At 38.9% G+C, this 25223-nt stretch overlaps 1 long non-coding RNA gene across 2 annotated transcripts in view; it reads right to left on the reverse strand.

Moving 5' to 3' along the window:
* The window catches only part of LOC139474497 (uncharacterized), a 187731-nt gene that overhangs the window by 42305 nt on the left and 120203 nt on the right, over positions 1–25223 (reverse strand). For both annotated transcript variants that reach the window (XR_011653984.1, XR_011653985.1), the window contains exon 3: positions 19649–19719. This is a non-coding gene — a long non-coding RNA (uncharacterized lncRNA). The remainder of the gene's footprint in view (positions 1–19648; positions 19720–25223) is intronic.

Genomic DNA, 25223 nt, shown 5'->3' on the forward strand with positions numbered 1-25223 from the left:
GTTCTTACCCTGCCTGTAGCACGGAACTAAGAGGCTAAAACAAGCACTGGTCGGCTCGGAGTCAGCATACATGAATGAATGTTCCACAAAGAATGAATGAATGTATGAATTTCTTTATTTCCTCTAGAAGTTACATCCAAAGATTTACAAAATCTCTGGTTATTCTCAGAGCAAATGCATTGTGCTTGTATTTATATAGATGGGTGCATTATTAACACATAAAATACACACACACACACACACACACACACACACACACACGCATATATTTTCGTTATCTACTATGTACACAAGTGAGCACTAAGAGGATACAACAGATTAATTTGAGGTTATTCTAATACCTTTCTGAAATTTAAGACATATTCACAGAATATCAATGATATGTTTTCCCATATTAAACTGGTTCATAATTCCAGATTGTAAGTTTACTGAGCCCCAGAATAGTGCGAGCATATCATTTTCTTCCAGAAGTTCAATTCGAACATAACTTTCGATATCCAGTTTGTCAATGAGGGTGGAGAAGAATTCATTTCGATCATTTATAAAATATTCAGTGTAGAAGAACATGTCTGTCATAATCATAGGCATGTCTGCCACATTTAGAACTTTCACGTGATCCAATGGGTCGGAAAGCTATCTTAAGGGAATATTCGATGCAATACCTAACAAGAGGATAGGTTAGTGCTAGTTTCCATAATACATGTAGTTTAAGTTAAGAGTGAACTGACCTGTATCGGGCCAGTTTAACTACAGACGTAGCACTAACTTCGCTTTTTGGAACCGGGCCTTTTCTAGATGGACACCATGCCCTCAAAAATAAGGAACACTGTCCATCGTTGAGATATTATTATTAGTCTATATCGAAACTTTGGAGCAAATGGATCTCTGAATGACAAGTTTCAAACTACAAATATAGCGTTTTTTAAGTTACTGTTGTTATAACAGGAAAGCTGACAACTGATCAATATATCCCAGACTGCCTTAATATATGCGTACAGCGATGTGTGACGTATTTGTGTGATTATAATACAAAACAATACTTTGTTGACATCGGAAGGAAATACACAACAGAGCATAACGCTTTTTGTTATTCTTAGAACATGTGAAAATGGGTATCACCTTTACCGCCCCATATGTGTGTGGTACTTATATGCGCCTAATACAAAATGTGAATGCAATTTCAAAATGAACATTTACAATAATATTTAAACAGAAAACAGGCAGGGCGTGTCAACATAACGTAAATGTAGGGAAATATTACGGGAATGATAAAAGCAGTCTGATTAAAAACAAATAAACCTGAATTGATAGAAGGATTTTAATGCCAGAAAACTGATAACGTGTTAATTCGAATATTTCAAACGATGTTGTTATCTAAACCCACTCTTCATTGAAGCCCAGTGAAACGATCGTATGTCCCGCATGATACGACGACAGCTGTTGCTGACGGCGAGGTTTATCGTCGTTCTTTGCTTTGATGCAAATAGTTCCACGCTGATAGCACATTCAGATCATATCAACTTCATTTTGGAAACAATAACTGCTTACAAACCATAGCCCACCTCTAATGTAAGCTTGCACGGGCAGAACGAATTAAATTTACATTTGGCGTCGTTGAGTACAACGGACCGATCACTTGATCAGAATATCAGCTGACCATGGTTGACTGATGGGAGGGATGATGGGAAAAATTTTGCTTTTGTTTGACTGTGCAACAGGTGGGGATGTTAATTTCCCATAACGTAGACGAATACTTATAGCGCATTATCATTGTAATTGCGCTCCAATGTTGTTGAGATAGTGTGTCGACTTTGTAAGTTCAATCATGTCGATGGCCTCAATAATGATATCGACAATAAGATGTTTTGCCTTAAGTTAGTAAGACGATCTGATGAAATCATGATATCGAACCATTGTTCTTAATATTGCCAGATGAAGGCAACCCGTATGGCTTACATTCCAGCAGAAGTGAAGGGGTTAACGCCATTATAAACGGTATTCCAGTTATTTATTACCCCCGTGAAGATTCGGGTTAGGATAGGTCTTCAGCAACCCATTCTTGCTGTGGTTGTAAGAGGCGACTAAAGGGATCGGGTGGTCAGGCTCGCTGATTTGGTTGATGCAGGTCATCGTATCCCTAATGCGTAGATCGATGCTCATGATGTCAATCACTAGATTGTCTGGTCCAGATTCGATTAGTTACAGACCGCCGTCATATAGCTGGAATATTTCTAAGTACGGCGTCTAACAACAATCAACGTCAATACAGCACGTATTACGGCGTGTGACCTTGATTCGGAGGACTGCTGAAAGAGGCGCAGGTCATAGGCCACACGACAATGGTATGGTGCTGATAAACGAAGTATCAGGATCGGTGCGAATCGGGTAATCGAATCCTTAATTAACTGATCACAAGTGAAGGAGGCAACCGCACAGCGGATTGTGGGGCCTTCAACTACCGGCCCAGCAAGTTCCCTTCCAAATCTAGCATCTACCTACAAGAAATAGTGTGCCTCATACCAATACCATCATGATTTGCATGCGTGTGTCAGCAAAGTACCAAATACAGGTAATCATACGGAAGCTCACAATGTGTGATGCCCATTCGTGGACTTTGGCGTTGTGACAGTGCTGGAACATTGTAGAAATATTGCTATAAGCATCGTAAATATAAAACGTCAACCGAGAGTATAACCAGTTTCGATTTATATGCCGAAACAGATTCCATTGGCCGTAAAAGTAAAATAGTGGTAAAAAGTATATGAATGGATCACAGCAAATCAGTGACGACACCCGGTGGTCGTAAAGGGAAAATCAGGTGCCAAGCAGCCGGCATTAACACAAATTGCAAACAAAAAATAAGTGTTTGTTCTGACGAAACAGATTCCAAATATAGTAGTAAAAGCATGTGAATGGATCACAGAAAATCAGTGATGACACCCGGTGTTCCCGAAAGGGAACGTATGCCCCAAGCACCGCCACACACACAATTTGCACTCAAAAGTAAGTGTTAGTTTGTTGCCTAACGCCGCACAAACGTATTCCAGTCACACGACGGCCACTCTGTCACACAGAACATCTTCAAAGAGTGAGTGGAGTGAGTGAGTATGACTTTCCGCTGCTTTTAGCAATATTCCAGCAATATAAAAATGGACAAATGGTCGATGCAGTCTCAGTTTGACATACTAATTATTTAAATCAGACATCCATTATGTGTTCACTCATTCAAGGGAATATAGGATCTGTGACAAAAAAAACAGATTAATATTTTCTGATCTAAGAACACTGCTTATACCAATTAACATCACTGTTAGTGAAGACGGATTTCTTTGTAGGTTATATCATAGCATGAACGTGTTTGCTATTGGAATCAGCTGAGAACAAAGACTCTCCTTGCCATTATTCATGTCAATTGGAGAATAAATCAAAGAGAAATAAATGGCAGTGCCAAATGCTCCTGTCATATGGAATAACCTGCAAGACGATGTTACGTTTATCGCATAGGAAGCTGCCTCTGAACAGAGATACAAGACCCAGGCATGCTCTCTTAGCACCAGAAGACCCTTCAATAGTGGGCGAGAGGCAAATTGATCCCAATAAGCTTTCCCAGTAGAATATCACTTTTATATCAACCCGTAACCCATAAGATGTTTGGACTGTCCCTGCGAGGGGCACATCTAGATTTTATCGCCTGTATTCAATGAACTGTTCTTCTAAGAAGGGTCCGCAGGGTCCCTGTACAGCTTCAAAGTCTGGTGTGGTCATTAGGTCTCGTGATAAGCCTTCTCCATTTGGTGGCAGCGGAGAGGATGCGACGTTGCTAAGATAATAGACGATGTCGTAGAATCACGATGTAGGGGAATAGGAAGAGTAATCTGGTTTGGCGGAAACTGTATCTTGGCTAATTGCAAATGACTGTTGTTACTGATAATAGAAGGACGATGGACGCGCGGCATACACATTGCGGAATTCGGTTTGAGTTATAAGCGAGTTCGCACACCATGCCCCAATAAATTTCGACCAATCGTCGGAAATGACGGGAGAAATTATCCAGAGAGGGTTATTTATTTTGCGAGGGTTGTTGCGGATCTGACATATGGGGAAAAACTCCCTGAAACGACAATCCGCCCGAAATTCTATCATCAGTGGCGAGGAAGAACAAAACGTGCTATAATAAGTAGTCTCGCGAGAAATAATGATGGGATAGTGCGTCACGTGACGTGTCAAAAGCTGTAAGGACCAATGATTGATCACTCCCCGGAGCCTCGATATCGAATTGGTTTGTCATGGCGGGCTGATTGTGGTTCTGCAGCAATTGCTATAAAACTGTACCCAATATTCGCTTCACAGATGGACGGATTTTTTTCACCAAATCTGCCCAGGTGTGTTGAATAGACAACTCCGTAACGTTTATTAATGAAATATAGTTGAGCTGTCAAACCACGTCAACGTGACATAGCGAGAACAAAGGAAGTGACGTGCGAGATGTCAACGCGATCTGACGGGATATGTTGTTTTGTTTGACAATAGGGGGCGCTGTGTGCTGCGACAATAGGGGTCGGTGGAAGCTGCTCTTTTAAACCTTGATTAAGGCTGTATTGTTACAATGGTCCGACAATACTGAACCGATTCAATCCTCTATATCGAAGGATACTGAAAAGACCATATGTTAGCAATTCTTGAAACCCGAAGTGTTTTCCTGAACGAATGACTAATAAAAAGGGATCGATTGGATTTGATGTGTATGACGTCATCAAGCCCCTCCACCAGATCGTTGTAAAGATCGTAGCTATCAAAGGTCGCATTGACGCAAATGACCTCTGTCGCCGAGAGGTCACTTCAACCGAGATAGGTCACAACTTTGCATACTTTTCTGTGAATTGACTTCCTTCAAATAAAATTTTAAATTAAAAACAATATTAAGGTATATTTTACCAACCAACTTGACAACTGAAAGTTTCAGTATTGTTTCTTTTGAAAGTATATAAACTATTTATGAACATTGAGGAATTAGCCATTAATTACTGACATCAGAAACTGTAAATTATTCTAAAAATGTCAGGATTAGGATCGGAGCAGCGTTGAAAGTGTCTAAGCTGGCTTTCCGATAGGTCAATATTTATGAAAAAGTTATTGTGCTAAGTATATTTAAAAGTGAAGCGTACAAAACATGACTTAACGAAGGTGGTATGTCAAAATAAAAAAACCTGGGTTATTTAATATTTGAATACCGCTTGGGTTAAATATAGTGTTGCATGTTTACAGGAAGGACTGCAGTGACAGAGTACTCCATATTCACTTGACATTAACACGCGTTTGTGATAAGAAACTGACCTTACGCGGCATGTGTGTGTTCAACGTTACACGTCTCATGTAATTGACATCACAGGAAGTGCGTGTACACGCTGTCATTCCAAGCGAGGAAAAAACCAGAAACATCCAACATGTCACAGTCCAATGGCTTCATTTTAAAGAATGTTGGGATTGTTTTAGATTGTGTGGCATGGGAAATATATTGTGAACATTTTGGAGAGATGCATCTTTTCCTGAAAATTCTACGTTTGGATAGTTTGAAAAGTTTTGGAATGACGATTTGTGTCCTGTAAGTGTATATTAAGAACAGGTTTTAAATTTTTTGAATTAATATAAATGGATTGTATTTGTGTTTCAATCGAGTCACCGAGGCTAACATCCATTTAGTCGCCTCTGACGTCCAGCATAGGTTGCTGATAACCTGTTCTAACCCGGTGAGTGAGTGAGTGAGTGAGTTTGGTTTAACGCCGCTTTTAACTGCATTCCAGTTATATCACGGCGTGTTCTAACCCGGACTGTACACGGGGGATATTGGTTGTTTGGTTGTTTAACGCCGCAGTCAGCAATATTCCAGCTATATGACGGCGGTCTGTGAATAATCGAGTCTGGACCAGCCAATCCAGTGATTAATATCATGAGCATAGACACACGCAATTATGATAGATGACATGCATCAACCAAGTCAGCGAGGCTGACCACCCGATCCCGTTAGTCGCCTCTTACGACAAGCATAGTCGCCTTTTACAGCAAGCATGGGTTGCTGAAAACCTATTCTACCCCGGGTCTTCACGGACCGGGGGAAATTGAAATGGAATTGGAAGGCTACAACTTAGAAGTGAAAGAAAGAAAATGCCTAGTTATTAACGACTTGAACATGACCGATCAGATTCGTGCATGTATTTCTTTAAAACTTCTAGTTGGCCACAAAAGACCTTTATCCTACTTCGTCCTTTCATAATAATTCCTCCGTAATACTAATAAAAGTCACAAAACCCTTTCCATATCCATAATTGATTTAACAATTCCGACTGTATCATGAGCATGTTTATGAATCACTATCAAATAGGGATGACACCGGGGGTTTGCTAGAAGGTCAGCGTATCCTGCCCCACCGGTGGCACTCACCACAAACACATGAATAGGCAAGCCAATTGTTCCCCATAATATAAACACCACATGGAAACATATGGTACAAGTCAAATTAGTGAATATTAAACGTGTTCCACTATAGATAATGTTAGTAAGGTGAAAATATATGCATTATAGGTATTGTGTTACTACGCTGACCACTGAAGCCTGACCACTTGCAGCCGACTCATTTGCACGGATCCGTGATCATGACGACTACTCATTGATCTGTTAGCTGTCCCGCTAAACATACAGCTGAATTGACTAAGGGAAAAGTTAGCTTCACTAGAACAGACCATAACAACGAGATACTCTACTTTCTTGTGACCATCCTGATGAATTTGAAGTAGCCTATTTATCACTTAAAATTAATATGCATATTGAGAAATATGTACATAACTTAAATTAATATTACAAACTAAAATTTACTGCAGTTAGAATATTCAAAGATGATAGAAAAAAAGTTCCGTTACAAAGATTAAACCAATTTGAAGAATATATAGATAATTTCTTCTGAACGTTCAAACATTTTAGTGTGTAAAGATTGAAAAGATAATATCATAGTTTTGAATAATTATAATATATTACATAAACTTTTGGTAAAGTTTTCATACATACATACATACATACATACATACATACATACATACATACATACATACATACATACATACATCCGGATAGCCAACCAGCCAGATAATCAGACAGACAGTCAGGTATCCAACCAGACAGACAGCCAGACAGACTGACAGAATATGCACAAGACAGAGAACCGCCAGATAGCCAGACAGACAGGTAATCAGGAAGACAGACAGGTAGTCAGGCAGCCAGACAGGCAAACAGCCAGACAGTCATATAGCCAGACAGTCAGATAGCCAGACAAGTAACCTGCCAGACGTCTAGACAACCAGATAGCCAGACAGACAGAGACTCAGACAGATAGACAGGTAGATAGCCAGCCAGCCAGACAGACGTATAGCCAGACAGAAAGTCAGGTAGTCAGGCAGATAAAAAGCCAGACAGCAAGATAGCCAGACAGACGGATAGCCGGACAGGTAGTCAGGCAGACATACATGCAGATACCAAGCCAGACTACAGCTACAGCTGGTCTGACAAACAGCCAGACAGCCAGATACTCAGGCAGATAGATAGGCAAATAGACAAACAGCTAGCTAGACAGACAGACAGCTGAACAGACAGGTAGTCAGACAAACAGACAGCCAGAGGAACAGCTAGCTAGAAAGACTGACGGACAGCCAGACAGACAGATATCTAGACAGACAGACAGACGGATAACCAGACAGACAGAAAGCCAGGCAGAAATCCAGACAGACATATAGCCAGAGAGACAGCTACGTAGACAGACAGACATATAACCAGGCAGACAGACGGATAGTCAGACAGACAGAAGCTAGACATACAGACAGAGAGACATATAACCAAATAGATAGATAGCCAGGCAGAAAGCCAGACAGCCAGAGAGACAGCTAGCCAGAGAGACAGATGGATAGCCAGACAGACATATAGCCAGGCAGACAGACGAATAGCTAGACAGACAGACAGACAGACGGAAAGCCAGACAAACGGAGAGCCAGACAGACAGATAGCCAGGCAGAAAGCCAGATAGACAGATATCCAGAGAGACAGCTAGCTAGACAGCCAGACGGACAGCCAGACAGATAGATAGCCAGGCAGACAGACGGATAGCCAGACAGACAGATAGCTAGACAGACAGATAGCTAGACAGACAGACGGAAAAACCAGACAGACAAATAGCTAGACAGACAGCCAGATAGCCAGACAGACAGATAGCTACACAGACAGACGGATAGCCAGGCAGAAAGCCAGAGAGACAGATAGCCAGAGAGACAGCTGGCTAGACAGCCAGACGGACAGTCAAACATATAGATAGCCAGGCAGACATATAGATAGCCAGGCAGGCAGATAGCCAGGCAGAAAGCCAGAGAGACAGATAGCTAGAGAGACAGCTAGCTAGACAGACAGACAGATAGCCATACAGACAGATAGCCAGACAGATAGATAGTCAAAGAGACAGCTAGCTAGAGAGACAGCTAGCTAGACAGACAGACGGATAGCCATACAGACAGACAGCCAGACAGATAGATAGTCAAAGAGACAGCTAGCTAGAGAGACAGATAGCTAGACAGACAGGCGGATAGCCAGCCAGCCAGATAGCCAGGCAGAAAGCCAGACAAATAGGCAGACAGACAGATAGCCAGGCAGAAAGCCAGACATATAGGCAGACAGACACTCTGAATAAAGGTAACCAAAACAAACTGGCGTCTAACATTTACAGGAATTAATAGGAAAAGTTCTTCAAGTGTAAAATCGTGTAGCATATGCTCAACACATTTGAGTCTTTACAAAGAACTTATATCAAATGGAAGGGGGTGTCAATTTCATAAAAGTCCTGCGCCTTTATTTACAAAATTACAAATATTTAAGTGTAAATAGTGGTGTTTTCGAATTCACTTTTTCAGAAATGCACGGTCTTTATATTGCTCAACTATGCTGGCCCACTATCATTATACTCGGGCATTCACATCCAAGTATCGAATTTATAATCATCGTTGAATAATGATGTTAGTAAAAATCGACCTGCGAAGTCACGGTGACCTACCGTCCCTGTGCGGGTTATCGCAGTCTTAAGTAATTAACGCATAATTTCTAACATATGTTTTAAAATAGACAGATACAACATAACACGAAAGGATTACAATGTACATACATGCTGATAAAAAAATAATGTTATAAGACATCTGTTAATGAAGCTGCCCCTAGCATGTCCAAAATGAACAAACGTACACAGATGTTTTACAAAGTTGGTGAAATGTTCTTAAGCTTGCAAGAAAGTTGAAAAGTTTGAGTCTCCCGCTTGATAAAAAGGATAGCCATTGAGCTACCATTAAAAGATCGGGGACCAAACATGGCAGTTGATATCTCACAGAATCGACAGTCGTCGACACTATCTTTGTGTGTCTTACGGAGGACGTGGTCATAAATTGTGATTTATGGTCGTGCTTCGCTGCCTCGGCTTTGTGGCCGTGCCTTGCTCAATTGCCAATATCAGTTGGGTTATCGGTCGGCTCGAACGTTTAGACTCATAAAGGAGTGGCGTTCCCTTATATCCCTACGCGGAAGAGGTATCAAAAGGTCGTTAGAGCACCCTAATGCGCGAGCTTTTATAGTCCCGGGGAGCGTGCACAGTGAGGTAACATTTCACCCAAGATGAAGCGAGTCTTTTTATGGCGACAGCTTCGACCAAGGCTTACCTGAGTTGCATGCGAATTACGAGCGCGTTTTCATATTTCAAGTTGAAGAAAATCGATTAAATGTAACTTCTTAAAATGACAGGGTTTAAAAATAAAGTTTGGATCGTTAATGTGCTATAGTTGCTGTGTAAATGAATATCGGCTGAGCGCAACGAAAAAATAACTTTCGACAGTCTCGACCCATGGCTTTTTTGTACTGCTTTTTTTTCGAAAGAGTTATTCTGTTTAAAAGCTCATAATATCAACATATCCCAATTGGAGACTTTGGAGATCGTTTTGGGTTGTTTTTGTACACAGAGACACGTTTCACAATGCAAACGATTTATTCTCTGTACGTGTGTTACAAAAAGATGGCCATAAAAATATATGATGGATAATAAAGTGTCGACAAACTGGTCTGAGGGGTCTTAACGACCAGCGATAAAGCTACACCTCCGTCACGGAGCGAGAGACAAAATCAGCGAAACGGATTTAAATACTGATTTCAGATCTACTTCAAGCGTATAGTTTTCAATGAGGAAACCCCTATCAATTACTGAACAATTTTCAGACAATGCCGGCATTTTACGAGAGAAAGTATAAATGTTTAAAAATTCATTTGATCAATTAATGTACAAGTGTCGTAAAGTTAAAACTTGCAGATGTATATCGTCTCATACACACCAATTAACCGACTGAAATATGATCAAAATTCACTGATACAAACGTTATCAAAGACTAAGTAATTTGCGCTCTATAATACACAACACACTTTTTCAAACATTGCGTTAATATTTTTTTATGTTACATGACAGGAGTTAGTTCTTGGATGTGTTCTAAAAAGCTTAAATCGTCAATGTGTTACACATTACAGTGACATCAAATAGCAGTAGAGCCTCGTAATTAAGTTGAAATCCCGTTTTAATCCGCGACATATTTGCAGATGTTTTTAGTTAATTTCCATAAAGGTTTTAGCGTTCCAAGCTTGGCATATCTGCGATGGAGGAATGTATTGGCACCGAGCATGACAACTCTGTCATGCGTAATGATACCATAATGCACACATGACATACACGGCCAAAGAAAAGATTTACATTAAGTTAAAAAAAGGTTTGATTACGAGAAAATATACGGAGACATATACAACCAAAGATTTGCAAGACTCACTGGGTAAGCTATTGATTAACATTATTTTTAATAGGGTCAGCTATTTCAACATCTTTTTAAAAACAGCCACACGAATTGACGTTATACTTTCTATTTATTCATAAAATAATTCGTTTCACTAACATTTGCCGAACGATACACATCTATAACGTGCATTAATTAGAACAAATTAATCGTTTATTTATTGACATTCATAATTTACATCGTAGTGGTATGTTTGGACTTTCATCAAGTCGGGAACATTGTTATTTAACAATGTTTTAATACGGTGAAACCTAACCTTTTTCACCATTTATTACTCTTATCTCCAAGACAAACGACAGATTTTTAAATCATATCACGATTTTCATCTGTTTGCATAGCATGAGGAACAATGCCAATAGATTTTTGCTCCATTACCTTACAGCGAAAATGTTCCTTAAAAAACTCGGCACTTATGGCATCAGAAAAGTGCTCTGGCCCGTTGTCATGTTCACAATTTGTGTAATTTACCTTGAAATGGGTTCATCGGTTTGCACGCTTTAACTCTGTGCGGAAAGGATAAATGTTTACGTGCAAGCGTGTCTGCGCATCTAAAGTGTGTTCCAGATTGTTCGGATCGACAGTATACATACTCGGTCACCCGGTGTGATGAAGCGCCGTGATGAGGCGTCGTGATGAAGATAGACTCATAATCCAGAAGCTGTCAGAAAAGTGATGTCAAATGAATGTGACTTCTTAAAAGAAATCCATATACCCTGAAACCGTTAGTCCGAAAACATCGCCTCTCGGGGATCTCGTTAGGAATATATATATAATATACTCCTCCACTCCTGATAGGGACGTTGATCTTTCCACGAAAAATAAAACTGATTCTCATAATATGTCAAGTGTATATTTAGATATATCTGACATATCTGATTATCCCTATCAAAATGTGAGTATGTGAATATATACATATCTGTAACAGGATTGAATGATTGAAAAGGATTTTAATAAAATTAATGTGATAGAAACCAATATTGCCTGTCATTCGGTATGATATTCTGAAATTCAAACACATGGTGAGTGAGTGAGTGAGTGAGTGGGGTTTAACGCCGCTTTTAACAGTATTCAAGTCATATCGCGGCGTGTCAGCTTATTGTGGGAGTAAAGCCCGAAGTGATGCAGGTCTCAGACGTTTACCACTTCGGTGAAACCCACGAGCACGGGTATGGTGTCAAACACATAGCATTCTTTAAGATATAACAACAGATATAGACATAATGACCTTTTTATTTGGCTTATATCGACTTATGTTTATGCGAATTGTGTCCTCTCAACAGTGTAGAGTGTTAAGCAATATTTGATGTCCTCTCAGTCTAATTATTTCGTGGCATAAGTGTAAACGTACTAAAATATCACAAAACTAAGTAAAACAGATCCGTCATGTTAAAAGATGAAACCCTTTCAACCTACATGGTTAACCCGAAGAATTGTTAAGAGGTTAACTTCTCATGGTATGTTCATCGATTCTAAGCTTTTTACCTTCAGTGGTGGCGCGTGAGAACTAACCAAGCGTAAACCTATTGTTTGAGTCAAGTTATGAATTAAATAATCCATGACCAGTGAGTCAACTCAAGACTGATTCTCCGTACATAATAAAATATCTGACTAGAATCAAAGCAATACACTGGGCAACTAAAGCGATCAAAGTTTAATCATTGAATATTGTATTGACGCGACTTTACAAAACACACGTGGATGCAATTTCACAGCAGAGGAAAGTTTGCAGGGTCTATTGTACATTGAGACATAGGAAGATGAAACGTTGGATAAATTCTTTATGAGTAGTTCTAGGATGTCATACATAGCAAGGCGTGCGGCGTAACCCTCTAGGCGTAAAACGATTGGGGGTAGAAAGCATCCTTGACAGTTTCCAGTGTGAAATTATATATCACATGGAGTAATGTGCTTAAATGTGCCTGATGACAACATAGTTAAAATATAATTTACTTAAGCACAGGATTGTGAGGAATGCGAAAACATGTGACGAAAGAAAGACAAATATAATCCATGTTAGTGAATGTTTTTTTATAAATTACAAAACAAGTGTTATATCAGTCAAATATATTTTGAGCATGTTGGAGGGAGAGAATCATTGCAATGATATAGGAGTTGTACCTGCAAATGTCAATGCAGACATTTCGCTGTGTCTCATAACAACGTGCTGGTCAAAAGTAACTGCAGTAAACTACGGTTATAACGAACACGCTGATAACTAACTGACCGATATAACTAACTTATATTTTAGTCCCGTCTATTTGTTGTATATATACCGTATATATGCTTATAACGAACTACGGTTATTACGAACTAATATTAGTGGTCCCTTTGAGTTCGTTATAAACGTAGTTTACTGTATCCACCCCTGGTTGACGGTGGCTTAAACACGAAACACGAAATGGTTATTCGATAGTGATTTACTAGATAGGGGTACCATAGGCGATGTAACATGCACCGTATCAATCAATCTCTCTCAGGTCAGCATAGTCATTTTTTGTTACGATCCAATTTTCAAGTGTATGCTTTCTTTTGCCCGGCAATATAAACATTTAGAGCGGAGGTATTTGCGTTAACATGACAATAAAGGGGATTAAAAAAAGACTTAAACCAAACAACTGACATAACTATATGCATCACAAATAAAAATCGTTTTCCAAACAAAAACCACAGTATTACACTTTAGGATCCAAAATAGAACTTGTTTTCTGCCAGGCTTCTTTCTTGCTCTGGTTTCAGATAGTCCCACCTAAAGTGAGTTTTACTCATAATATTTTCACGTGGCGGGTGTTCATGTTAATGGTTTAAAGTACAGCTGGTTTGACTTCGAATACAAAATAACTGTGTACATGAAAACTAAATCATATAACTCTACAATACACCAGAGAATATGCAAGGATGCATTAATGCTTTATTTAAACCAAGTCATCAAGCAAAGATGAATAGGAGAATACAGCTAACTGCTGTGTCAGCAGATTTAAGGCATTTGAGGCCAATAGGCAATGTCGACATTACATTGTTTCTTGCCTCGACTCAGCAACTGTCCTTAGAAATAATGATTCACGCTGTCAACGTCACATTGCAATCTTCGTGTAATACCCCATATACCACACGCCAGTTTTATGTCCGTTTTAGCGTTTTTCAAAGTTTCGTCATTGCTTAATTGAAATTTTACACCTTTGTGGCTACCCGCTGAACCAGATGGGTTATGGACTAAACCCGACAGAAAAACCTCATGTCTCTTGGAGTTTGGTTTTATGACAACCGTTCAGGGTCATAACCTGGAATAAACGTGAATGAAATTTCTACAAAACCCCGACAATTGACTTGTTACGAGAAAAAAGGGGTTACCACTCAAGATACAGGGGAATCTGCTCGGTGTAAAATTGCCGACAGGACTTTATTGTAACTTTATTAACCATAAAAATAAGGGTAGTGGAGCGAGATATGTGTTGGTTCGGTTACAGATAACAAGTATATGCTGTATGAAACGTTGCTCTTTATGATAAAATGAAGGAACACGTTTTAGACCGTGATGATGTTCTTGCTTTGACGCGTGGGTCAATGTTTGAAATTAAAGATGTGATAAAGTTTGTTATTTGAAAGAGGGGAACAAAATCATGTTACCATTCCAATTATTATCAGCATATTTACTTTCATCTTGCAGTCAATACACATATCTGGAGACATGTTTTTTTCCGGATACCCAAGACGCCCTTGTAGATAAGGTTCCGGTAGGACAGGACGTACTGACGCGCTTCGCGAACACCATGGGGTCATTATGGTAACTATGGGTGACAATTGTTGAAAGTTTTCCTTCTGTTCAGTTCACAATCACCCTTTCCATGTTTTAGATACGTATATAACCACCCCTATGATATTGCTGACTTTAATACGAATACCGCAGACTTTGTGCAGAGGATAAGTTACGCAACACCTGGGGTCATCATTGTAACATTTACAACGATGCGTGAAGGCGGTACCTTTTGTGGCTATGGTATGTCCATCCCACCGATTTTTGTGTGTTTGTTTGTTGTTTAACGTCGCATTCGGCAATACTCCAGCGCTATGAGTGAGTGAGTGCGGTTTTACGCCGATTTTAGCATTATTCCAGCAAAATCGCGGCGGGGGACACCAGAAATGGGCTTCACACATTGTGCCAATGAGGGGAATCGAACCCGTGTCTTCAGCGTGACGAGCGTGAGCACTAGGCCATTCACCCCATCCCCATCCCCACCCCCACCCCCCGCTATGAAGGCAGGCTGTATATAGCCCTGTCTGGACTAGATAATCCAGTGACTGATATAATAAGCAACCACCCGCGTTGTCTGGGTATGGTGACACGCAATCAGCCAGGTCAACTAGAGCATCCATTACGTCTCTTACAACCTGCATGGGTTGTTTGGCACCCACTCGAACCCGAAATCTCACGTGAAGAATTCCGTTTGAAATCTATCTCAATCAGGTTTGTGAATTTGTGGCTTCCATTTTGTCGGGCAGTCTTCACCCCTTATTGTGACAAAGATACGAATTTGAATAAACCTAAAATACGACATTTTTCATTAATTGATTAACATATGTCACTGAGAAACAGCCGACACAACGTTTAAAGGGGCAATACATTTGAAAAACAACATAGTAGCTGTTCAGTCAAATAAGAATTATCAATCACATTCGTACCATTAGCATTCTTGATAGATCTGGGGGCACGGGTGGTCTGCAAATTGCTGAGAAGAGTTGCGCCCTTTGGGCACGCGAGAAACCAATGGTCGTGGGTTCGAATCCCGGTTCGCCCTGGTTATGTTTTCAGTTTGTCAGCACAATACCCGTGGCTTTCATCAAAGTGGTAAACGTCAGAGACCTGCATCATGTCTGGCTTTCATCTCACATTAAACTGACACGCCGTGATAAAACTGGCATACTGTTGAGAGCTGCGTTAAACCATTCACACACACCGACTCTTTATAGTGAGTGAGTAAGAGAGTATAGTTGTACCCCAATTTTAGCAATACCCCAGCAATATCACAGCGGGGGAAACCAGAAATGGATAGCATACATTGTACCCATGTGGGGATTCGAACCGGATATTCGGTGTGACGACCGAACACTTTGTTAACTAGGCTATTCCATCGCCCCCGCTCTTTATCGATCAACATGTACGGGTATACAATAACATGATTACTGTAAACATTCTCAATGCAGGTAATGAATATGATTTTGCTAGTAAATGAAACTACATTGAACAAAAGGAAAACACAATGAAATGCAATCGAGAAGTGTTTTTCCCACCACACAGTTATTTAGTATTCATTGTATGCATGAATGCACCTCCTTCTTTTAAGTGTTGGCCATTTCAAACGAGCCCTAACCGCTTGTCGTCTGTTGGTAGTCACAATCAACGTGGGAACTTATACTTTTTGGTTAATTTTTTATGATGCACATGGGAAACTATCCACCATTGTCACTGAATCAGTTGTCTACCTTAGCAACATCTGATGAATTGGCTGTTCTTGTTGCCATTGAGTGAAATGGTTTTCGTTATGAATGAAGGAACAAGTTATTTAGTCGTAAGGAAACAATTATATGTATAATTTAAGATCCAAATCGTCTCGTTCTGTCAATTATTAACGACTTTACTGTGTTAGAGGGCTGGATTCAGCATCGTGGAACGCCGAGATTTTGAGAAATGGCCATGGACAATGCAATGTGAATGTCTTAGGAGACCCACTAACCGAGACAGTATTCCATGGGAATTTCAGAACATTTGTGCGTTGTCCTGGGAGGTATCTCATTTGAATCCAAGTTTCAATCTAAAGATCTTATGTCCATTGAAACAATTATCTAAGAATCTTAAAAAGTCGTGGCATGTGATGCATGATAAATTAACCTGCTTTTTATTCACTTGTTCATCGACAGGGCATCAAGATGTTTCAACATCTCTGAGAAGTGTTTCATGGTTCGACAAGGACAACTGACATAAACTCAAGACACTGCTATCGAACTTTTGAATTGGCCATGATGAATTGATATTGCAAGTGTCAACATCTGCATTGGACGTGCTCCACATGGTAAATAACCAATTTGTCCCTAAAGAACCTTTGTGGTTTTAAGTCACCCATTTCTTTTGTTTAATGCGGATTGTATGTATTCGCCTGAGTATTGAGTTTTACTTTTTAAGCTCAAAGAACTGTCACTATCCACAACACCAAGAGTCCGAGTGACGTTGGTAAGCCTGCTAACATTATTCTAAAGCCATCTTTCGTATATCTGCATATCAGATTATGGTATTCTAGTGACCCCAAGTCACACAAATGATCAAACGAAAGTAATCAGAATACCCCACGGTCCGAATAGCGTCAATTTCACGTTTTCTTACGGTTTCAGGGCAGACTAAGGTGCCATCTTAAGGTATTTCTCTGGAGTTGTCCAACTGGGTTTAGGGTTGTCAAGAGGAAGCAAAACACTTGTTCATATCAAAGGGAAGGGTTTCGGGAGATAACAGCGAAAACAAGCGTCTCTCCGTTTGGTCAAATCGCCCTTGAAATCAACCAATTCCTCCAAATAGGCATCTTAATCTTAAGTCATTATGCCGAAATTGGAATTTTGAGATCAAAGATTCGTAAACGTGATTAATCCCGCTTTTTCTAATTTGTTCCACCAGTATCGCAACGGAGAAAGCACTTTTTTGGAACTGAAGATATTTGATTTTAAACAATGTTATAAAAATGGCATTTTAAACTGGTCGATTTTGTTTTAATGGACTTAAGAGGGGTTGCAAATGACCATTTAGGCTTAAGGGCTGTGAATGTACTTTCGCGAAGAGAACCATATAAGCTGATTTATTACATCTATGATTTATAAGGTCATGCGGAATTGAATACATATAAACATATCGGTGTGAACATCATCATGGAGGGTTTTTGTCGTAAATAAGTAAAAGAAAAAGCCCTAATTAAGTCAACAGTATTGTATATTATTTATATACAGAGCATTTTTCCGTTGTATGTTTAATTTTCTTACTTCGCTTGTATTTCATAAACCACACATGCCGTCATACAGCAGTAACAAAATTCCTTTTACAACGCCAGACATTTATTGACAACATAACCAGGCCAATATCGGTATCTTCAGCTGAACAAACAAATATACGTCCGATATACTCAGACTAAGTTGTCAAATGCACATGTACTGAAATCCATACGATAATCCGAAATATATTACTTTATAATCTGAAGACGCCGACAGCAACACACACCGACCACAACAATACTAGGCTCCTGTATAGCAAGCCCAACACGTGCGCTATGTCCGGGGGGACGGTGGGAGGATTTCATAATGCAGGCAATACTAGCATCCTCTCTGAGCTCATCAGCCGAATGAAATATGGGATCACCAGTGTACTTCAGTTGGACAAATGATATAGCCTTCAGTAGCACCATCAAAGCGTTGTTTTTGACATCATTCGTTTCCCCCTAATCACTTACAATTGATGAAAAGACATTTCATCATACAGCTATGATGAAACTGATTTCATACAAAGCATCAATAGCAAAGATATGGATTAAATGATGTTTAAAACAGCCAAACTACTTGAGCAGTTTGAAGTGTTTTGTGTGTTAATGGTTATTGTTTCAAGAAGGTCTTAACGTATTTTAAGGCATCATTAAGTCGAAGGCATGATTCAAACCTTTTTACAGCCAGACAATTGGCGAATTTCGTCCTAAAGAAAAGCATGAAGGAAGAGTTTTCAATAAAAAACCTGACTTTAAAGGTCTGAAGGCTGTACATAGATATCTCACATCTCGCGTCAACATGGCACAGGCCAGAAATGAGGAAATTAGCAGTATAGATTCCTAGTCATGCTCAGCCCACGAGGGGGACGTGAGCTGGAATGAATGCCTATTGTTCTACTCCAAGCTTGAGTATGCCTGTCCAGTTGTGATTGACCGGGCGATTATTGGAGACCTTAAAAAGACTGTTTGATGACAGTCAAATAACAGAGGTTCTTCCGAGGACAAAAGATGGGTGACAAGGCAATCGAAGTCATTCCACTGTCCCAAACACATACGTACTACAGTAGGACAAAGCACTATGTCGTTGGATACAGAACACGCTTAAATTACGTCTTGTCACGTGGAGGACCCGAGTTTGACATCTCGCTGACTCCTTACCACGAGTGTGATTGCTCTGAAGCTCACTGTTAGTTCTGGGTATCAACATGAAAGATGGCACAGGACAGAGACAGGCTTGCAATGTCAGTTAGACATAGGGTGAGACGGGGACAAGTCATATACAAAGCATGAGTGACGGGTGCGACTTCAACACTGACAAATACGGATGTAGAACACCGCTCAGATTGCTCCCAGTCTCAAGAAAATATTAAAATAGGCCCACGTGCACTTGTACGATGTTTGCCATTTCCCTGGATATATTTATATCGGTATATATAGTTTCTTGTGGGTTAAAACATATTTTATTGACAAAAATGGTCAATGGGATTGGGCCAAAGTTATCCAACAGGTGGCCCTCGCCCTTGTGTGTGTATATATATATATATACATTGTACATTGATTTGTATGTAGGTTTACCATCGGTTGATGGACAATGCTGTAAGGTAACCTGAAGACTCAGTATACACAGTTCAGTGATGTAGGTTTAAGTCAATGGCGTACAGCCCGTGCATTTTTGCCCAAATCGATAGAGGTTTTCAGGTACTACTTGTACTTGCGTTGGAGAAACGATCTTACCTGAATATCCGTACATCAGTCCTGTGCCAGTTAATGTCGTGTGCCTGCTGAACGTATCCATTCTCACTGCGCTAAAACACAGAAAAAACATGTAGTTATTCATGTGCGAGTCGTAAATTTTGGATAAATGTGTGAATACATACATAAATACATTAGATACGCTTTAAAACAGATATTTCGTATGTATATATACACTGCAATACTGCATATGTCTATACACATATGTGTGTAATTGATCGGGCCTATTTGTATTCATTCAGGAACATAATATTATTGCTTAAGTCCAAATGTATTATCCATTAACGAAACATCGCCTTTGTATTACGTTTAATGCTTAAACCACAGACGAAATCCGCCATTTTAGGTCAACAGCAGGAAACACAATACACTTGACATTATACAATGTATTGTGACAAACAGTGCGAATCTATCAGAGTGTTTAATTGAATCCGAAAAACCACCTTGTCAATTTTGATAATCATTAATACATCCAACAAGACAACATCATTGGTTTGCACCGCAATGATGAATGCAGTATTAATTCGTATGAAATACCACTCTAGTTATAGCATTATCAGATATGAAATTACGACAACACGTCTTTAACCACGTGTCACCGCTGTGGACACGATGGCACCAACGTAAGTAGAGAGAATAGGTACACAATTCGCGAAAAAACGCCTTGTAATATGATATGGACAACGGCAATTACTCTCAGCAATTTGCAGTGTCTGGCTGTATTTGTATTTGCCGTCGTAATGGATATTTAAATGACGCTTAACAAAACAAACTGGTGTCTTGAGAGAAGCTTTCGGTGGTTGACAGTTGACAGTGCTTACCCAAGGGAGGTAAGTATTTCAGGATTAGCGTTCACGAGTTAGACTCCTCTTTTGCGTGAACCTAAACGCTGAGGTCTTTCGGTACTAAATTGGTTGGAACTCAGCGCTGTCTGAGTGGAAGGAATATATGAAATTAAAGTGTGTTGGTGTGGGTGAGGATACAGGCGGGAGGTCGTTAGGCTATTTTCACGAAATTCCATTATGATTATAACAAAGGAAAATGGTTAAATATATATGTCTTAACATGTTATATATACATAAGAAAAATCAATTTAAAAGTTATGAATATCTTCAAATGGATTTCAAGCAAAAGTATACACTTTACTTTTCCTAATTGGTAGAAGTTTCAAATATGTGGGTCTCAAGATGTGGGAAAAAAGATGGATAAAATATACCGAAATGCCAAATGTCTACAGATACATCATGTTGCATGGACTGATGAATTTAAAAGATAATGCACATGTCAATTTCGTGATATGATGCTACTGACATACCCATCGATAGCATAACTATCTAGTGTTATGGACAGATAAATATATTTCATAATGTTACTATCAATTTCGTTATTTCCAATCTCTGTACCGAAAATATTTTTGTAGCGTATTTTCTATTTGTAAAAATTAACCTATAAATAGATTCGAAATGAATATGACTGCTGATTTGTTAATACCATAGCCAAGTGGTTTAATATAAAGACCTGTCTAAACAATCTCTGAATATCTCACACTAGGGCGATGAAAACTCGGCAAAGGGCGACAGCTAGGGCCGCGAAAATATGAAATATTCATAAACTGTCATAATTTACTCTCACCAAACGACAGTCCCGTCGCATCGTGAAAGTGCGCCAACCCATATAATTAGCAAATGAATGACAATTTATCAAATATTCATTGGCGAAGACAAGGTATCCCATACAATCGCTACCAGCAACGGATCGGAAAATATATTCATATGGTGTCATAAGGCATTGTTTGTGAGACTGTTGCTGGCCGGAATTCTTCGAGAATTTCATCTGTTAAATTCCTATACTGATTGGACTATACCACAGATCGTCATGTAAAATGCCGTTGAATGTTTATTCGTTTGACATTATTCCATCACGATATTCATAGATGTGGGATTGCATTGATATATCCATTTTAAAAATTTACTCCTTCTAGCTCGACTGTTTCCAGGAGGTATAGCAGTAATATGTTTGGAACAAATGCACATTATAAATAAAGGTCATTCACAAATAAATAAAAAATAATAATCATTCATAAACAAGTCTTTGAATGACATTTTTAGAAGTGATACACATAAGGAAGAGAATTTATGGATGTCAGCTTCTTCATTAAGAAGTTGACATCCATTAATTCTCTTCCTCGTTCATAAACAGTTTGAACAAAACTCGTACATAATCCGTTATTCAACATATTGTAATATATAAGGAGAATATATAGCATCAGCGTTGTAATACCTATACACCTGCTGTTACGAAGTTAATCATTGTCATTAAAACACATAGTTTCAGGTAACCATCTGCCAACCGCGAATTGTAAAATGGTTTTAGGATATAGCTATAATATATATTTGTAAATAATACTGTGTGAAAAATTAACATCAATTTCAAGTGGCTATGAAACATGACATTGAGGAATAGGCGTGACCGACAGTATAGATAACGCTGATTGCATCATTGGATGATTCTTTTTGTGACCCCGAGACTGTATTTTGATGTTCATCCTGTCACATGGAGCGGAACGTGGAATGCATAATTTGCTATAGATGTGCACATGACGTGTATGAATTTTAATAATGAATATACTTCCTCTTTGTCCTGTCAAACATATCATAAACTTGTGAATCCAGTCATCACAATATTGTGCAATTGTGTTATGAAAATATGCGTATGCGTTTTACTGCATTATTCGATTGACATGATTAAATTTTACCAATACAATAATATAAAATCATATTTTAGCTTTGGTTTATTATCAGTCATATGTGACGTTTGTGAGCTCATATCAAGGAATGGCTTAATTCCTTCATTGAGTTGAATAATTTCTAAGAATTGTCGCAATTACGAGGTACAAACTGTTTTTTATCGCATCCTTGTTATTTCGCTAATGCGTTTAATCCCTGCTACATTCCCCGCTACATAAAATGAATCTCTCCAATCAGCCGGACACTAGTGGTCAATGAATGACCCTGACCACTCTAATTCAGGACACGCAAACATTAACCTAATCGATATCATCTTCACTTTTGATTGACAGCAATCGATGAGGAAAGGTGAAGCCTGTTACATTTCAGCAGTGTTTATCAACCGTGCTATCCAATCTTCGTTGATAGGTTCCTAATATTCTATTTGAAATGGGATAACAACACGTGAAATATTTGTCGTTTTTAAATAATTAACACACTCTGTTTTGTAAACTGAGACCAGAGCGCGTCACTGCTTTGGTTCATTGGTAAACAGTAAGGAGGTTAGTTTTGAAATTTGAAACTAACCCGTTGGAGCTCTGGGAAAATCGGTGCCGATATAAAATTTATGACAAGTTTCAGCCTCAAGGGATTACCCCCAATTCAACCCGATAAGCCACAGCTATCTATTGTCTCTCGAACAACGTAGTAGAAATGCACTGAGCCTAAGAAAACGGTGTGTCTGTGTGGGTGGGGTTTAGTTAGCCACGGTGTCTATTTCAAACATTTAACATTTAACATTTAGCATAAAAATAAATATTTAACATCGGTGAAATATTACAATGTATACATATAACGATACATTATTAGGCACTGCCACTCTTCGCTAAAATATAATAGTCGGATTAATATTACTTATGATATATATGAGCTTAATGTAAAATTTGAATCCTCAGAAAAGCTTATCTCTTAAATATATTTGATAGCGGAATATATTGTTTTATATATATTGCTGCACTACCGGTCTCCTTAAAGAACAATGTTTTTGTGCACATATTTTATAGAAAATGTAAAATAATTCAGATATTACATTTCAGGTTTTACAGAAACATTAGTTTCGAAAATATGAAATATTTCCATGCATTTTATAAATAAAGCAGACCAACAGCCAGTTATTACATTGCAATTAACTGCATATAATATGACTAAATGAATGCATACACTCAAAGAATGTTTTAAATTTAACCAAAGAATATTGCAATGTACGTTATCTTGTGTATGTATAAAAACGACAAAATATGTCATTATGTCTCATTCATGATAAATCGTTAAGTTCTAAATGCTAATATCATCACTCTGACACTCGTTGTATCTCATGTTGCCAATTGTGCACCATTGTTCGGGAAGTGCATACCACAGCAGAGAAATATATCACCTGAACAATTATGCAAATTATTCAACACCTGGTCAACAAAGAAACTGATATATCCGCGCACAGGTAAGTTGAACGCCTGGGTGCTGTACACACGGACTCTTAAATGCCAATCAGCCATATTTCACGTATCAACTTTCGTGAATGTTCGTGAATGAAGAGGCTGATCACATTGGTTTGTTTTGTACAATCGTACAATACCGTATTATTTTCGCCACTTAGATGGTTTAAAACCGATACTTTAAATTTACACATATGTCGTATTTTAATATTAATGTAGAACCTCTTTCAATATGGTTTTCATAAAAAAACGACGTACTGATTACTTACATGTGTTTATTATAAACAAATCACAGAAACTGTAAACGATTAGTTGATTTCATGAATGTTCATACAATTGTACATGATAACATAGTTATGTATTTTATATGTAAATGTGCATAAATCACAACGCGATAAATACACCTCGTTGTATTCTCTGTTAGCAATAATGAAATGATATTGATAATATGTCGTACAGATATAACAACTTAAAAGTTGTACAATTTACTGAAGACTGCATATCCCACTCAAATGAAGTACAGATATATGGGATTATATTCTCACCCGGATAACCCATTCGATATATCATAATTGCAATAATGTGTCATCCATTTCGACAAATCGTTACATTTCAGAATGACAAATCTTCCCAAATATTTCCAGCGACGTCACCCCGTGGTGAGACTCGTACCATCGGTCCGATAGTTTGTCAAATTTCCCTGCCAAAACTCAGAAAGAGGTCGCGGCACGAGGAACGGGGGTTATTGAAGATGAAATATTACCTTCATCTGTCTCCACTGAGGGCTGATCAGAAATACCTCCGAAGGGACCACGAAAACGGCGTCCCTTTATCGTTCCCTAATTTAAAAGTCCATGAGGGAACGTGCCACGCTAATCAGGGCAGCCGGCTTTCTGGCCTGATGTATGGCTTATGAGAAAGATGAGGCCACTGGTCGATTTCAACGGAGATGGAGATTTATTTCAAATTTTTATCAGATATTGTGTCTCGGATACATTGACAGTTTATGTGATACGGGGTTGCGAAAGTGGCTATCGCCTCCCAAAGTTGCATCTCGATTCTAGACCAATATCATGAGTATCTGAAAATGGCATACCGTCCCGTGTAAAAAGGTTCAGAGGTTTCGTCATATGTCAAAGGGAAGTTGAGATATTGTATCAATAATTAAGCCTGTCAAACCAGAAAGATGTCTATTTCATGGGATGTCAGATGAAGTTCATGTCATCGCATTAAACCGACAAATCTGTCACTTGTCATGACTCCGAAGCGATATGAAACAAATTTTCTTAAACAAGAACACATAATAAAAAGGTCGTCAGGTAATGTACCTTTGTCAGT

Source organism: Haliotis cracherodii, unplaced genomic scaffold, assembly GCF_022045235.1.
Source record: "Haliotis cracherodii isolate W230 unplaced genomic scaffold, xgHalCrac1.p SCAF_3, whole genome shotgun sequence".
NCBI classification, from domain to species: Eukaryota; Metazoa; Mollusca; class Gastropoda; order Lepetellida; family Haliotidae; genus Haliotis; species Haliotis cracherodii.